The sequence below is a fragment of the Triticum aestivum genome, chromosome 1B (genome assembly GCF_018294505.1).
Source record: "Triticum aestivum cultivar Chinese Spring chromosome 1B, IWGSC CS RefSeq v2.1, whole genome shotgun sequence".
Taxonomy (NCBI): Eukaryota; Viridiplantae; Streptophyta; class Magnoliopsida; order Poales; family Poaceae; genus Triticum; species Triticum aestivum.
Genome location: NC_057795.1, coordinates 424,585,049 through 424,592,048, shown reverse-complemented (window position 1 = coordinate 424,592,048; position 7,000 = coordinate 424,585,049).

The window sequence follows — 7,000 nt, the reverse complement described above, 5'->3', positions numbered from 1 at the left end:
AAATGACATAGCAATGCAAGATACCATATGCACGATATGAGCAACATAACCCTGCCAAGTTAGGGCATGCACCTCGGGGGGGGGGGGAGGGAATATGACTGGTCATCTATCTCTGAATCCTCCTCTGAGGAGCTATCGGTAACCAGCAAGACATGCGCTTCCTCAGACAGCATTGTCTGATCTGAAGACCTTGTTTCCACTCCAGATTTTTCCATGACCGTGCCGAATGGATGATGCACAGGAAGAGTAATTGAATGTACTAAAATTGTTGACAAATTTAACACGTAATAAAAAAATGATGGCATGATATAATTCACATATAAGATGACTGGCTAATGAGGGTGGCATTGCAAAATTCACATATATGATGCCTGGCTAGACAAAATGGCATTGCATGATTCACATATACGATAAAGAAACTAAACAGATGGCATTGACACAAAGCATGTCTAAACTAAGCAGATGACATCTTTAATGTATACAATAAGCAATGCAAGGCACCATATGCATGATATTACCAACATCAGCATGCCAAGTTAGAGCGAAGACCTCATGGGGTAAATAGGAGTGGTCTTCTCCTTCTGAATCCCCCTCAGAACAGTTATCTTCCTCTTGATTACGATCCAAAATGGGTGGAGGGGGGGCTGCCTTTGCGCCCACCATGGAACAACGTCTGCATGAAATTTTATTTCCACGCAAGGCTCGTCTCTTTTGCTCTACATGATCAGTTCCATTGTGTACAATAACTGGCATGCATAGGAATAAAACATAGTGAGATTATGTAAGGAGTGCATGCACAAATCCAGAGTGATGGTAGCAAACTGTGGATAGACCCAAAACCAATGATAGCAGGCAGATAATAGCTTTAGTTAAAAAATATAGATAATGGGTCCTTTAATGTTTGTTTGCACCCAACATGAAACTCATAGTAGACACCGGAGATTAACCAGATAGTAGACAAATAGTACTGATTGCTGCCCCAATATGTACCCCACAACCATTTAAAAACTCAAGTTTCAACATTAGTTTGGACCTAACTCGGAGTCTAATAGGTGAACACGACGATAATGTAGCATGTCATCATATTATGGACGCATAACATAAGCAGACACGGAAGAGTGCGACCTCTCTTGCGGACCCGTGTAGTCCTCAAGGTCATCTGCTCAGTTGATGATGGTAATGTAGTTGTCATGGCTGCCGGCGGCGGGGAAGAAGATCTGAGGCGGCAAAAGACAGTCTGGAGAGCGGATCCCTGCTGTGGTGAACCCTTCCGTCGTTGCAGCAGCTGAGCTGGGGTGGAACACAGCGCCGCAGGAGCAGGACAAACCACACAAGGTTTTCTTTGACACATATCTGTAACAGAAGTAATTGAGTAAGGGCTTGTTTGAATTTGAGGATTCTAACAATGCAGGGATAGGAAATAGACAGGAATAGGATAGGAATGCACGTGCAAAACAGAGAATTTAAAAACACGGGATTTCTGCCAATTTGGGTGTTTGATTCACAACAATTGGAAGATCACACGATGCAAAAAAGCATGGTGAGACTAAGTCAAACCACAAGAAAATGTACGGTTATAATGCTATTATGCTACTATCTCTTAGTCTTGTGCTTGATGAATAGGAATATGAAAAGGAGAAGAAGTGGAAATTAGAATTCCTACGGTTTTTCTTTCAAGGAGACACTAAAGGAACAAATCCTACAGTTTTCCTTTGCTCCATTCCTTTGCACCAAATTCATGAAAAGTAGTACCATAGGAAACTTTCCAATTCCTATGTTTTTCATTCACTTTTCCTTTCAAGCACTGGCAATTCTAGTGAGCGGGCTTGAGCAAGGAAAATCCTACACTAAAAAAATGTTTTTGTGCTACTTCTATTACTTTAGACCCAGGCCACTGCCATACAAGCTCAACTCCGAGGCCCATCGATAAATGCACAGCTCAAACGTGCAGAGATAAATAATGATGGCGTTCAAGAGAGTCTATCAGAGATAGCTAAGTTGCCTAGTACCTCACTGCTTGTCATATAGTAGGATAAAATAATCGTATTTCCCGTTACTACGAGTGCTTAGTGGACAATATATATAACATGTAGAGTAAAAAATAGATGCAACAAGTGTACAACCTCTTTGGCGAAGCCATGTCGATCTCAGAGTGATTGGCTTGGCCGGTGAGGATGCTCCAGCTGACTTGGTTGTCGGAGGAGGGGAAGAAGATCTTAGGCGTCTAGAGATGGATCCCGAGGTACTGCTCCGCTGTGATGGAGGGTTTCATCGTTGGAGCAGCTCCGGTGAGTTGTACGACGCCGAGGCTGAAGCGGGACAAGAGAGACAACAAACACCGTTAACCTGAGTTGAATTCTAATAGCATCTCCAATACATGACGTAAAATACATAACCACAAAGTGCTAGATGTAAAATACATCAGCCGCTCATCTGTGAACTTAACTGTTGAAACTGAACTTAACTGTCGAAACTGAACTTAACTGTCGAAACTAAACTTAACTGTCGAAACTGAATTTTGCTGTCAAAACTGAATGCACTAGCAAGGTGAGGCTACACGTCGGTCGAATGACTTTTTCATCTCTGGTCAGTCGATTTTGCAGCCGTTGGACACGAAATCAAGGGCCTACGGTTCATCTTCAACCTCCACCCCCCTAAGCCGCCAGCCACCACCGGCCAAACAGCAGCCCCCCGCTGCCCGCGGCTGGCGGTGCGCCGCCCCGCCCGCCCCGAAAACACTCCCCACCGCCGGTCCGCCGCCGCCTCGGCCATCCCTCTAGCCCCCCCCGCCGAGCTTTTTCTCCAGCGATCCCCATGCCACTGCCCCGCCAACGCCCCGCCACCGTCGGTGACCACCACCCCCATCCTGAACCCTAAGATAGATAGTGGGGTACTCTTCGGCGAGCCCCCCTCCCTGCTGCAGCTGGTTCTTCCTTCACCCTGGTGAGCCCCCCCCTGAAAACCGACTGACCCAAAAGTCGATTTAGTCGACTGAAGTGTAGCTAAATCGGAGCAGCATCGCAAGCAAGAGCAAGAGCGAGAGCAGCAGCGCGAGCAAGAGCAATAGCAAGAGAAGACCAGATAGGGGATCGAGAGCAAGAGCAGAGAAGCAGCGCGAGCGAGAGCTAAAGCAGCAGCAACTCCTACTGATGTGGACATCGCTGCCGAGGGAGCGACACCGTGGAGGAAGTGGCCGACGACGCCGCCGTGGATGGAGCCGCGCCGTGTTGGCTCGGGATCGAGCACCGGCAGCACCGTGAGATTGAATCAAGAAGAAAATACGGCGATTAGTATACAACCTCTTTGGTGGCGCCGATTAGGCCGCAGCTTCATCCGAGGAAATGGTGATGATGATGCTCTTCTGGTGGTGCAGGTGAAGACGATGGTGTGGGAATGGAGGTGGCACGAAAGACGAGGGGAACGTCGGGGCAGCTCCTTGGAGGTGGAGGACGGGGTGGCTGAACCGGCGGGACGATGAGATCAACGATGGATCCTCATCCAGTACGGTGGATGAGGGACGTCGAGGTGTTGCTGTGGACGACGTCGTCGGGGAAGAGGCTCCGGCTGGGTGGCAGACGGAGCAGGGTGTGGGGTTTCGTCGCGGGTTTTCACGACCTCGGTGTATGAATGGGTGGGCAGATGGGATGGCAGTGGGGAACCATGGCTTAGAGACGTGCTTGTCCGAAATGTGGGGTAATTTACGAAAGTACCCCCACCGATTTGAGGCGGTTCTTTCGGTTCAGGGGTACCACGGGCATTTCGCGTGTCGGGATTTCACAGGAGGTGGGAGTTTTCGCGCGCGTTGTAATTTCGGAATAGCAAGGCGCGGGTTGAGATGGAGGGAGTTGTCGGAGCACAACGAGACAAAGATATATCTTAAATATTTCGGGCTAACAAGGCGCGGGTTGAAGAGGCGGGAGTTTCGCAGCACAATAGACAGAGACGCTAGCTTGAATTTTCGGCATAACTAGGCGCGGCTTGGAATTTCGGAAGAACAAGCTTTACGTGTACCAAAAAAAAGACAATTTGCACTTCAACATGCACAACACACACACAAACACCATTTAGACTAGAGTAAGGTACACGTGCATTGCACGCATGAGATTTGGCAACCAAATTATGAATAAATACCACATTATAGCATGCAAGCTTTGAGTCATATATGCATGATGTAGATGTTCGTTTAATTCTTATAGTTCATTTCATTCCAAATCATCTAGTTTTTATAAGAAAGCTAATCTATTTTAAGATCCATGGAATTGTGCGTTGTAAGACATAAAGTAAAAACAAATAATGGCAAATCATGTAGAAAAACATTTGGGCAATTCTGATATGGAAGATTCTAGAACAAATAAGAAGTGCTTGTGTTTTGATGTTTGTGCATTATGCTTAAGTTCAACCATGGAGTCTTCTAGATTATACATGTGGCGAAATCTGGTGGAATCTAGATGATATCCAACGGCCAGTAGTGCTCAAATTTGCCATCTTTGGACCATCGGATTCGCCTCCTCCAACGACCATCTTTCAAAGTTAAAGTTACCCGCACAGAATATAAAAAATATAAAATATAATATATATATATATATATATATATAGGGGTATAGATATAGATATGTGATGCGAAAGCCGCCCATAATCTCCAATTAGAATAGTGTGTCCATGCACGGATGCGACATGGCCAAATGATGTCTTCCATCGGTATCTCAAATTCAAATCAGTCTGACCTTGTTCAATGTGTATACATTACAACATGCTCGTTTCCAAACCACACCGCGCAGATCTCCGTTATATTCATGCATGCATGGGTTTCAAACATCAGGATCTCTTATTCAAATATTTGAATTTAACTTTACATTGATTATGACCTCACCTATTCTTTTACACCCACACAGTAGTCTTCTCTTTATAATTGTACCACTAACTTTCTCTCGTGCATGCATGCACACACACTACCAGTCGGCATTATCCATCGCACGCATGCAATCTTTTTCTTCAGGTCGGTCTCCCATGAAGGCACACACCCACACACATCCCCCTCTCCATCATATCGGGCATTCTTTATCTCTCACGCGTGCATGCGCAATGATCGATGTTCCTCTATGTATGTGTGTATATAGCTAGGTCTTTCATATTTTTTCACACAAACTGGTCAATCGATATGTCTAGTGAGGTCTCACCCTCTTTCCCACGTCCACATCGATCAATCTATACCTCTCTATATATGATTAACATATATGGCTAATACACCCACATTAATTATATATCCAACGCCCCACTCTCATCATCCATGCCTTCCGCTTCATCTCACAGACGCGTGCACAATGGCGAAGACAGGGGGCAGTAAGGGCCCTGCCCCCCTAACATCACTATATATTGAGGCTAATATGAATGTGATCATTAGACAATTGCTACTAAAAATGGTTTAAGTTCATGAATTGACCCTCCTTGTAATGGATTAGCAATGCTTGGCCCCCTAGCTCATTTATTTTTCATGGCTCCGCCATTGCGTGCAACAGCGCACGTGTTCCCCCCTCTCTCTAATTATCGATCTCGCACTTGTGCATTCCTTCATAGTCTCCCTCCACTCGGCCCCTCGCACCATCTTCTAGCCCCCCACCGGATTTTGCCACATGTACAATCTAGCAGACTCCATGGTTGAACTTGAGCATAATGCACAAACCTCAAAACAACAGTGGTTCTCTTTTGTTCTAGAATCTTCCGTATCATAACTGCCCAAACTTTTTTTCTAGTTGAATTGCCATTATTTGTTTTTACTTTATGCTTTACAACGCACAATTCCATGAATCATAAAATAGATTAAGGGCTTCTTTGATTCAAAGGATTCTCAAAGGAATTTTGGAGGATTCTAATCATTAGGATTTTTTTTCCTATCTTGGTTGTTTGATCCGTAGGATTGTAAACCATAGGAATTTTTCCATATGATTCATTTGCACTAGATTTCATAGGAAACATCCCATCCACTCAAACCTCTTTGAAAGAATTCTGGGTTTTTTCTGTGCACAATCAAACACTCGTACAATCCTTTAGGATTCAAGACGACATTCCACTATAATCCCATGTTTTTCCTATTCCCGCATTCTTAGCTTTTTATAAAAACTAATTGATTTTGAATGAGATGAACTATAAGAATTAAACGAAGGGCTACATTAGGCATATATGACTCAGAGCTTACATGCTATAGTGTGGTATTTATTCATAATTTGGTTGCAAAATCTGATGCGTGCAATGCACGTGTACCTTACTAGTACTTCGAGTATGTGTAAAACATGTAAATTAGAATACCAATGGCACGCTACACAGTGTCTCTCTTACAGTTCATGAAGCCACGTGGCACATGTGAAGGCGTTGTCGCGACCTCCTTGCATGGATTGATCACAGTGACGTGCTGCTGGTTCTAGAAGAATGTACTCGTCCTCCCTGAGCCATACTGGCGGTACATGCACGAAGCAAAGATTTGCACGCACGCCACACACGCACTCATTTCCTCGCACGCACACGCGGGTACACGGGTGGACGCAATTTTGTACCAAGATCCACCCCATGTGATAATTTGACGCGTGTAAAGTCATTCACTTCATTGATGGTCAATTAATACAACGCATGCAAATTGAGTGGACGTGAGGGCGGAAGAAAGACATTATTACTCCACTGCGCGCATGCGAGTAGTTAAATCGTGGGTTGCTAGTAGTACTTCCATTGGTCTCCTTCGTATTTTGTGCCAATTTTTGACAGTAACATAATATTTACGCATTTGAGCAGTGTAGTACTTGAAATTTATGTTCCGCTAAACTCATCGGGAGCCGTTTCGGGCCTCGAAACCAAAACCATCAATTAATATTTATCTTGTTCCCATCAAATTCGAAAGCCTGCTCACACCTACTAGTACGTACCAAACCTGAACGTGTTTCCACTATGCAGGTATTAGTACTAGTGCTAGTACTTAGGTTATAAAAAGGGGAACTACCTAACCGAAAATTAC